The sequence below is a fragment of the Triticum aestivum genome, chromosome 3B (genome assembly GCF_018294505.1).
Source record: "Triticum aestivum cultivar Chinese Spring chromosome 3B, IWGSC CS RefSeq v2.1, whole genome shotgun sequence".
NCBI lineage: Eukaryota > Viridiplantae > Streptophyta > Magnoliopsida > Poales > Poaceae > Triticum > Triticum aestivum.
The window spans coordinates 98991603-99002646 of record NC_057801.1 but is presented as its reverse complement, the minus strand read 5'-3'; positions in this window follow the sequence as shown (position 1 = coordinate 99002646).

Below are 11044 nucleotides of genomic sequence, written 5' to 3'. Positions count from 1 at the left end.
GTTGGGCCCACATGTCAGACACCCAAACGCATCTGTAGTTAAGTCACTGAACCAGCGTCCGCATTCACGCCCGACGAAGCTACTGCGATGCCAGTTGTCCAACTGTCTGTCGCGGCTCATTGCCATTCGCCCGATATATTAACTTGAGCCCCAGCTCCCAGCCATAGCCAAAGACCAACACTTATTCTCCTCCGGTCCTTTCCTTCTGTCGGCACCACTTCAACCATGGCCTCGTGGCGCTTCGAAGCTCTCTTGGATGTACTGTCGCAGGAGCAGACGAGGGATATCAGCGGCTCCGCTCCGGGCGTGCTCCAAAGCTCTCTTCGACGTACTGTCGCAGGAGCAAACAAAGGAGTCGCCGGCACCCCCCGGGCCGCCGTCCGCTGCCACGACCACGAAGCCGGCGCGCGTGCGCGGGTGCAACCGGCAGCGAGGAAGAGTAGTACACGGTAGGTCGCCGCCGCTCTGGTCCCGGGAAGGCCACCACTACTCCACTCAGACGACGCCAATCTTGGTGGGGTAAACATCGGCGGCCGATTAGCCGCTTGACGGTGATGTGGAGGCGGAAATCTTCATAACCTTGTGCTCCGGCCAGAGGAGGAGGTTATTGAGGCGGATGAGGAGGAGGCAAAGGCAATGGCCGGCTTTCTCGGGTTCTTGGCCGGACTTGGTGGTCGGGCGCCGGCGATCGTTTAAATTAGGTTTATAGTAGGTTTAGTATGGTTTGTGCCAAATATGTAATGAATTTCGTCCAGTTTGTAGGAAAAGTTTTTGAAATGTAATGAATTTCATCCGGTTCATTTCATCCGGTTAATTTGAAATTTGCTTTCTTTGCACGAATTTCGTCCGGTTAGTTCATATAGTTGTCGAAAGGTATGCGGGCAGCATCGGATGGCATCCATCAGTGTCCTCCGACAGATGCCGGTGTAAATTTGTTGGCCATCACTGGAGATGCCCTAACTATCATGCTATAATTGCTAACAATCCTCCATTATTTGGCAGGGAACAGTTATCCCTCGATCAAAATCAGATCCGCGGTGTTTCGCACTCCTCCCGCGTACGAGTGTAAACTCTTGCTTACATAAAAATGGAGCAAGTGGACGGCACTGTAGCACGTCATATCACTCAAACTAGCCTGCCTAACGAATGGGAAAGCACCGCCCTCGTCATTTTGTTCTGGATTTCTATCAATCAATCGCGCGAAAATGTTACGCTTCGCAAGTTCTAAAGGAAAAGGCGGCACACTTACGACTCGCACGCCGCTCACCAAAGGGGACACGCGTTGTCTTGCAATTGCACTGACATGTGGGACCATAATTGAATAAACCGTCAATAGCCGAAATCTAATCGCTCGGTGGGCGTCGACTGATAAGAGAGAAACGGGGGAGGGAGAAGAGATCGCCCGCCCGCCACGCACGGACTCCAAGAAATATATGGTGATAATGTGAGGTGGGCCATGATGGAGTCCGGACCGTTTCCGGAGCCCGCTCTCACCGCCCTGGCCCCTCAAGACGCCAGCTGCCCGTTGCATGCGTAGCAAGTAGTCCTCGCTTATGTGGAGGAGAGAGAGGCATTGACAAAGTCAAGGAGTAACAGTGGAGACAATAGCTTTCCTCAAAAATAAACAATGAATACTTGTTGCTCGTCCTCTATATCGGCAAGAATACTTTCATTCGTCGACATGTGGGACGTCGACCATCTTGGTCCACCTTCCATGCAAAAAATTATCCTGGTCTACCCCGGTCGTATCGCAGGCCCAACCTTTCCCACCGTAAGTTGTCCGGACGAAGGAACCATCATGACTTCGTTGAATTCCGCTTCTTCAAGAAAACTTACTGTACCAACAATACTGCTACCACACGCGAAGACTGGACGGCACTATACCACATCATATCACTGAAACCCACTAGGCCAAACTAGCCCGCCTAGGTCATCTATTTTGGAACGGAGGGAGTACATCTCTACATTTCTATGATTTTGTGTTGCACGTTCTCTATACTTTTGCTACGATTTTCCTACACTATGAACCAAATGAGGCCTGAATGTATGTCGACTATTGTCTGATCGATCACTAAGCCTACAATTTTAGGACCTAGGGCTATTGGTCGATCGACGAGGGATAAGTATAAACGTACCACAAGCTCATCAGCCCCAACGTTTCTCTTTGGTGACTGTTTTGCAAGTACTATAGCTCACACAGTAACTAGCCTACTAACACCAAGAATCATCAAACAAGCCCTGCTGATATGATAAACGGTTCAAACTTACATCTAAGCATGCCATATATTACATCAAAAGCTAGTGAGGATACATCTGTTTCCATAACTCGGAGAGGGTTCGCATGATTCATCCCATGATTCACTATCAAACAAAAGTAGCAAGATCCGCCCACACATGACAGTGAACTAGCCCTAAGATGGTTTGATAACACACATTGTTCTGGTAATTAAACACAGGGAAATGCAAACTACCCTGAAGGATTAGCGCGACCAACTATTTCTTGTCATCGATCTCTCGGGCAATGACCACAGCACGAACAGCGGCATGGGAATCGATTTCTGGGGCGATGTCCACAGGACTGACCGTGACATCGGAATCGATCTCTGGGGCGATGTCCACAGGATGGATAGCGGCATCGGAATCGATCTCCGGGGTGATGCCAACAGGACGGGCCACGACATCGGAATCATCAAGGACAACCACCGGCACCTGCACAACACTAACATATTAGCAAGCACATTGCAAATAATCGAAAAGCAAGCACATTGCAAATAATCAAAAACCACAACTATGGTAATAAGCCATTATTTTTTACCTTGTGCAGCTCACCGGGGGATCTCATCCCTCCGCGGTCCATCTCCTCGTCCTCGATGGGGGCCATCACCTTGCTAGGGGAATATTGCTTCTCAACGGCAACTACCTCCTCAAACTCGGTATTGAGCCCCACATAGGTGGCAATCAGACCTCCTAGGGTAGGCACGGTTGGGCCCTTGCTGTTCTTCCAACTTTCTTTGAGGAGTTCGTCCGCCAACGTCCTCAACTCTTTGGCCAGTGCTTGTTTCTTGGAGTTCTTCGTCTCCATGGGTTGGCCCGCCAACATGGTCAACTCGTTGGTCGGTGCTCGCTTCCTGGAGATCGCATCTCCAGTGGGTTGTCCGCCGGCAAGTCTTTGCCTAGTGCTCCAGGATCCATCAATGAACTGACAAACAAAAAGCAATCGAAAGGAAACCACAATCACAATGAAAATGGGAAAAGAATAGGATGTGAGAATCGGTCGGTGCTTCGCAAAAAGAAGATTATTGGAAAGAAAATATAGCAGCATAACTGATTCGCCCACCTTTCCTTCATCTGTAGAGAAGAAAAATGGCATAAGTGAGTAGCCTGGAGTGAGGTTTTCTTCAAGAAAGGGAAGAAAGGGCCTGAACGAGTGTTCCAATGAAATGATGGTTGCTTCGTCCAGTCCAACTTGGAGAACACCTTACCACTACTGGTAAAGGTGTGGGTTTTGTGATATGATGGGTCATGACAGCCACACCGAGGTGACGGGTGAGTCTCGACTGTAGCACCTCGCTGTGATTTTGTGGATGGCACGCGGGCCCGGATGCTTTGAAATGTCATTAACTTGATTTTAGTCTCTTTAGTATTTGGATCCAAGCATGGATGAGGCTAACAAGTTTTAGTCCCACTGCTTTTAGTCATGAGACTAAAACATATCAAAGCACTCTCTCAGGCTGGTCATAGTGGGGAGTAACTTAGACTAGTGTCATGCATATGACACTAGTGTAGTTACTACCTCCATAGTGCAAAGTACTAACATAGTAGTAGTATCATAGATTGCTTCATTTATTATCTCATAGACTCATTTTGCCTCGGAAAGCGCTATGTTACAGTAACATATTATGTTACCACAAGCGCCTCTTTCCTCATTAAATACTTTCCACATAAGCAAAATTTTCTTGGGATGTGTTAAGTTACTACCTAAGTTACTCCCACTATGGCTAGCCTCAATATTGTGCACCGCGACCAAGGCGGAGAGGAAAACAAAAGAACTATGTAATTAATGCATGAGTTTAATTAGGGTAGTTTTGTAAAGTACGAGATACATTCCTCCAATCGCAAAATGCCTTGGTTCATGAGATTTGAGATTTGAGCCCTATAAACCGGAGGGGAGGGGGTACTTCACACAGTGTAGTCTAGTCACTTGTTTGTTTTTGAGCCGAAGCCTAGTCACTTGTTGAAATCTCTAGAAAGGCAAATACTCCTTTCCGGTTTACAGGTCTGTACTACTCCCTCCGTCCAGGTGTGTAAGTCATCTTACGAAAACCAAATAGTCTCAACACACTTAGGCGCAGTGCATTAACTTGTACCTTGTTTCTTGTTTCTTGATATACGTATCAACCAATAAGAGATGAGAGGTGTGCATGCTTTTAATGACTTGCAATGGCTAGTTCATTGCATGGAATGCTATTAATTAGCAAATAAACATTGGTGACCCCAAGAGGAAATGGTGCTAAGCGCGTGGACCTATGCAGAATGAGTATCAACCAATGGATAATGGAGTTTAATTGTTAAACAATAGCAATTTTGTCTCATGCAAGAGCCTGGCTAGTACTCCAAGGAACCGCACCACGCGAGCGTTCGCAACTGCCACGTTTGGTTTGCACTTGGCTCTTCGCCTCTTCGAGAAGACGAACAATGATGTTACTCCTACTTCTATAGTATCGAATCCACTGCTGCATGTCCGTCCACCTCGTGCGGGAGGGATAGCGTGTAGCGAAAGCTTCTACTTACTGCTCCTGCCTTTGCGTCCATGACAGGTGGGCCCAACAGGTGGTTGGCCCACCTGTCATGCAGCCAAAGGCAGGTGCAGTTAAGGCACCGGAGCTCAGTCCGCGAGGGAGAGGGCGTCGTAGTAATCAAATTTCTCGAGCTTGTACGAGTTGACGCGACACATCAAAGCACTGCATTCGATAAAACTCTTTTTACACATTTCAAATGGGCTACTTCCTATGTAGGAGTAGACATATTCTGCTTCGTATGTACTCCCTCTGTTCCAAAATATAAGTCTTTTTAGAGATTTCACTATGAACAGTACATACGAAACAAAATGTGTGAATCTACACTAAAATATGTCTATATACATCCGTATGTAGTTTGTAGTAGAATCCCTAAAAAGACTTACATTTAGGAACGGAGGGAGTAGTCACTTGTTGCAATCTCTAAAAAGACCTATATTTGGAAACAGAGGGAGTACAACACATGCATGCATGCCGTGACTTTCATTTTGATACTTGCATGTGTTGATTTGATGCACCTTGCCAAATTTTGACTATAAATTTAACTAACCAAATTTTCATGCATGTCATCAAAAATCACGGGGCTGTTTGGATTGTGACTATGTTTGTCTTATGTTGCCACATTATTTTTCCCACACTTGCCACACTTGCCTAACCTGAGTTGCTCAAATTGTTAGACACACTTTGGCTTGCCTATAGGAATCTTGCCAATTTTTTTGTGTCTATGACATGTGGGGTTCACTGCTAATAAAAAAATTCTTGTCTTAGGTGTGGCTAATAAAAAAGACTTATATTTAGGAATGGAGGGAGTAGAAAATATAAATAATAATGCATGTTGGGGCAACCCATGTTTCCGCTAATTTTAGCCGTGGGCTTATTCACAATTTTTATGAGGGGGTGGTTGTCCATTTAATGGAGGGACATGTAGTACTACCAGACTTGAACGATACAAAGTGCGACCTGGCACACTGTAACACCACTTGGAACAAGCGGGTAGCTATCTCAAAAAACAATCAACAACTAAAAAAAACGCGACCTGGCATGTAGTATAGTACACTATTTTAAACTATTGTTTTGATGGAGTGAAAATGGAAAACTACCCCACTACTTATATATAGGCCGGAGCCTCCGCGCTTGCTTGCTAGGGCTGCTCTATTCACACACTATCATCCTCTCCAGATCTAAACAAGATAGGGGTAGTAACCCTGTCTTTCTCCCTTCAAAAAACACTGGCTTTCTATCCTCACCGCTGGTTACATATCCGGACATATCCCCCTCCGCCGATGAAGGGGAGGAGGGGCAGCGTTTGGGCCATCGTCGACAGCGAGGGAGGAGACCACTGCCAGCCGCACCGTTATCTCTGGCCGAGCACCGGCGCGGGACATCCTCCAATCACTTCGTCGTTGCCTGTGGGCGGATACGGCCTCCCGCCGCCAACCTATCCACATCCCGACGACCTTCAGGTATTTCTTCGTTTAAAACCGCCTTAGCTCTATTTCCCCAGCTCGCTACATCACTGCATGTGCATCATTTTCTACCTCTCAGCCCCTCTCGGTCGGATGGTCCAACGTCACCTATTTGTTTTTTCTATTGTTAGAGGCAAAGCTACTTCATGGAGTCGAATCTTGTACTCTCTCCGTCCGAAAATACTTGTCATTGAAATAAAGCGGGGGTGGGGGAATTTAGTATGTACATCGGACTTGGTACAAACAGCAAGGAAAGGGGATGAAAGTAGTACAGACTGGTCATCCAACCGGTCTCTTGGTCGAAAAGGGAAATATAGGGGTAATGTTGTACACAGTGGTATGACCAGGACTAGATTTGCTATCCACACATAGGAGTAGGTGGCTAGAGTGAACAAAAATGGGACCAACCCAGATATGTTTCTTGGATGTTTGTTTCTCGGGGCAACAAACTATGAATCACCACTTTATGCCCCTGTTTACGTACATGGTGCTGTACTGCTGGTGCACCCACTGTCACATGCCCTTATACCAAATATTTAGGCTCTGGTCCGAATAAAGGGGCAGAAAACATAGGTCTTGATGAAAATAGAGGAATAGGAAAGGAATGTAGGTATAAAACTATGGAACAGTGAACCGGAGGAAACTCTCAAGAGAATGTGTTCGGATGGACTACGAAATGTACAGAGTTGTTTTTTTTAGAGTAGCATGCTTGGCAGTATGAGATGCTATTTGTTTATTCAGCTGCACAGTGACTACTCTTGTCCTCACCTCACGTACCACACATAGGTTGATTTTTTTTATTCCGGCAAACACAACACAGCAACCTATCTAAAGCATGGCAGCGAGCGCCTGCCTCGGGCTTCTGCCCAAAAAATGAGTAGCGTGTGGATGTTTCTAATCCGATGGAATGAGTACTACCAGACCATCTTTCCTATGAAACACTATTCACCTTTCCCGTGTTCCGAACGGTTGGAAGGGAAAGAATAAGGTAGGAATTGTGTTCCTACGAAAATCCTGCACCAAACCTGTGAACCGAACACAGCCTTAGTTGTTCTTAATATAATGTCCCTGGTAAAAATGAAGCCATGCCACTATTTTTGCCTGTAATTGTTTGAGACTCTGACAAGTTTAGCCAAATGTTTTTGCCTGTAATTGTTTGAGACTCTGACTGTTTCCTCTGTGCCTTTTTGTGCAAACAGGGATATCCAATTCACCTGGTTGCTGTTGTCACCTTTTGGTGCACTGCACAAAACTCTTCTTAAAAGAAGTAACTTTTCTGCTATTTAACTGGAATGTCAGATGGAACAGTTGGTTCATTTTGGTGGAACTGCACAAAGGGAGATCTGTGTTCCAATCCTCATCATCCATATTGGCGCCATAACCTTCCTTTAGGTAAGAATGATATTTAATGCATGTGTTCATCTCTATTTTCCGACTGCCATGAGAAAATAATGTTGTTTTTTACTAGTACACTTGTACTCCCTCACTAACAAAACCAATTCTAAATTAGAAGGCCAATCATGTACTTGGTTTCATCAACTGGTGAGGAGAAAGAGAAACATAGCATGAAGAGGAAGAAGAAAAAGAATAAACAGTGCCAAGGCGATCTTGCTGAAGCCAGAGGCCTCAATCGAGGCTATTCAAGGGCTCCGACAATGACTACCTTACATGTGAGATGATCCTCCGGGGAGCCCTTCCACTTCTACTGTCTCACTTAATTAATTAGGAGCACTTAAGTACCACTAATTTATTACTGCCTAATTTTCTTGTTGGAGTTAAACAAATCTTTAGTAGGACCCTATGTTGAATCATGTACGTGTGAATGTTTGTCTATGGAGGTGAATCATGTGGTGGAGAAGGGAGGGAATATTATTAGTGTCATGACATAATAGTGCTATTGTTTTGCATGTCAATTTATTGCCATTGGTTCAGTGAGGCAATGTTTTGCGTATTGTCCATCATGAATTTGATGCTACTGTCTGAGTAATATGCTAATGTCTTCCTATCCTTTCTCACTAAGCTAATGAAGGTATCACCTTGTTCCTACTTGTACAATCAGGGATCATGTTGTGCCAATCATACATTTTAGTGGAACTACACAAGACAATACAATGACCTGTAACCCAGCCAGTGCTTTAACTCTGCTGGAAGTTCTTGATAATCTTTCGATATAATCTCACCACTGGTAAACAAGAGTGATTTCAATCATACATTTGAAGTGCACAAAAATATATACTATTGTGTGATTCCAGTGAGTGCTTTGTCATCTCTTATGGGACTACATGAATTAGCTTTTTTTCTCAGGTTCGTACAGGCCTAAGGCCTTCATCCATATTAGTTTGATGTCATCTCTATTTGTATCGTGCTACTGTCATGAGAAACTCCATTATCTTTGCACTTTTAAGTTTTGCAACCTATGATAAATGCAATGCTTTGAGTGTTGAGTTGAGCTAATTGGCACTGATTAAATAAACTAATACCTCTCTTTAAGAAAGACTACTATGTTGCTAACTTTACCCATTAAGATAATGAGGGTGCTTCTATTTGTTAGTGTATGTTTCATCAACTAGTCCCACTATTACAGTAATCTCACTCTCTCAATATATGTGCCAACAGGGATGCTCGATTTTGGTGGAACTGCACAAAAACATTGGGTGCTTCATTGCCTCGACAGCGTCTGTCCTTTCCTGTCAGTCGCTAATCTCCTCTTGCTTTCTTCCTTTGCTGTCAGTTGCTTGGCTTATCTCGGCTTCCGGTCAAAGGAAATAGAAATTGATATGCTACCTCACACAGGGTTGTACTCGTCTTTATCCTGATTATTGTGCCTGTCATATGTATTGGTAATTTTGTATTGTGCTACTATTTGCCGATTTCATAAAGGAGTAATTTGGAGCCTGAACTCGCATGCAAATCATTACATCGGGTGATTTCAATAGAACTGCACAAAATGAACAGATGGACAGGTACTTATGCTACTACTATGTACTCCAAAGTTCACTCAGACAAGCATCGATGTTGACAAGAAGTGCCTATATTCATTCGAGTATCAACCGGCGTCAACCAATTGTCAAACTCCAAGTATTAGGAGAGTGAACGCTAAAAATATTGCTTAGTGCATAGCCCAAAAAAACGCAATCCAGTCTTTGGTCCCAACTTCTGCCTTTTGGTTATCGGCACATATGGTAGCGAACTATATGGCATGGAGTCTAAAGATTCCAGACAAGTTGGTTGACGCGTATATTCATTTGGGACTTAATCAGTCTGCACGCCAAGGATGCTCCATTTCGGTTGAACTACACAAAAAATTTGGGTGGTTCATTTTCTCAACCGCCTCCTTTCTCGTCTGCAATGTACAATTTTGGCGAGATACAGGACCAAGATGAGCCAGTAAACTAGTTGGATGAAAGTAGTGGCCAAGTTGCTCAAACCTCCGTCGGCATGAGGCCACTATTTGAGGATAAACCTACAAGCAAAGTTCAGATTGTCTGTGCTGCCTCTAATGTACTCGAAAGTTTACTTGCACAAGAACTAATTTTAGCAAGAAGTACCTCTGATTGAACACCATTTACCAGTCTGTACCATAGGTAATTAAAGTTCGTCCATGGATCATATTGGTTGTGATCTCAATCATTTGGATGCATAAACATACTGAACATGTGTATATCTGAATCTTTTTGTGAATTATGTATGAATATTGTCGTGTGATCTATAAATCATTTGGATTCATAGATATGATGAGCTTGTGTATATATGAATCTTTTGAGTTGTTGATAGTGAATGTTGGCTATGAATATGAACGTGTCCTGTGAATCTGAGTTTGATATGAATTGCAATAGAACCAGTTATAACCCTTCTCCTCCTCTCAATCTGTGACTCCACTGCCGCGTTTTCCCATCTCCGAGTCGTTCCCGTTCGGGGCCTCACCGCTGTCCACCGCCTCACTGTGTTCGGTGCGGCGTGGTCAACAAATGAGAGTCATCAGAAGAGGACTGTACATGGAGAGCCTGACGGCTGGGACCCACGAGGTCCATGGTCGCACGCAAGGAAAGTTCCTCCTTATTAAACTGAAAAAAATGTTTCCTCCACCTGACAACTGGGACCCACCGGATGTATCTTCGCACGGAAGGAAGTGCCTCTTGTTTTGCCAAAAAAAATATTCATCCCGTTGACAGCTGGGACCCGTCAGATTTGGTGACTGACTTGTGGGCCTGCTAAGCGGACGTGTACGCACGGCTTTGTCAACTTAATCAACAAATGATTCTACCAGCTGAACCGTTGGATGTTAATCCAATAGCCGTGCTTCTTCTTCAACCTCTGTTCTTGCTCCTATCTCCCATGGGCGGCACCACGGATGTGCTGCCGCGCACCCGAACCAGTGAAGTTTCCCACTCCTCTCCATCTGCGACTCCACTGCCCCGTCTTCCTCATCTCCGGGTCGTTCCAGTCTGGGTGCGCTCAGCATGGTGTGGTCAACGTGATTAACAACCGAGAGTCATCGGAAGATGACTGTACGTGAGAGGCTGACAGTGGGGACGCACCACGCCCATGGACGCATGCATGCAACGGAACGTAGCGAGGTCAACGTGGTCAAGGAACGACTTCCATCGGAAGTATACTGTACGTGGAGAGTCTTAGCTGGGTCCACGGCCGCAGCAAGTAAGTGCCTCCATATTACACGGAAAATAATGATTCCTCCAACTGACAGCGGGGACCCACTCGACGGGCCACCATATTTTGCGAAAAAAACGTTTGCCCCCTGACTGCTGGGACCCACCTGACGGG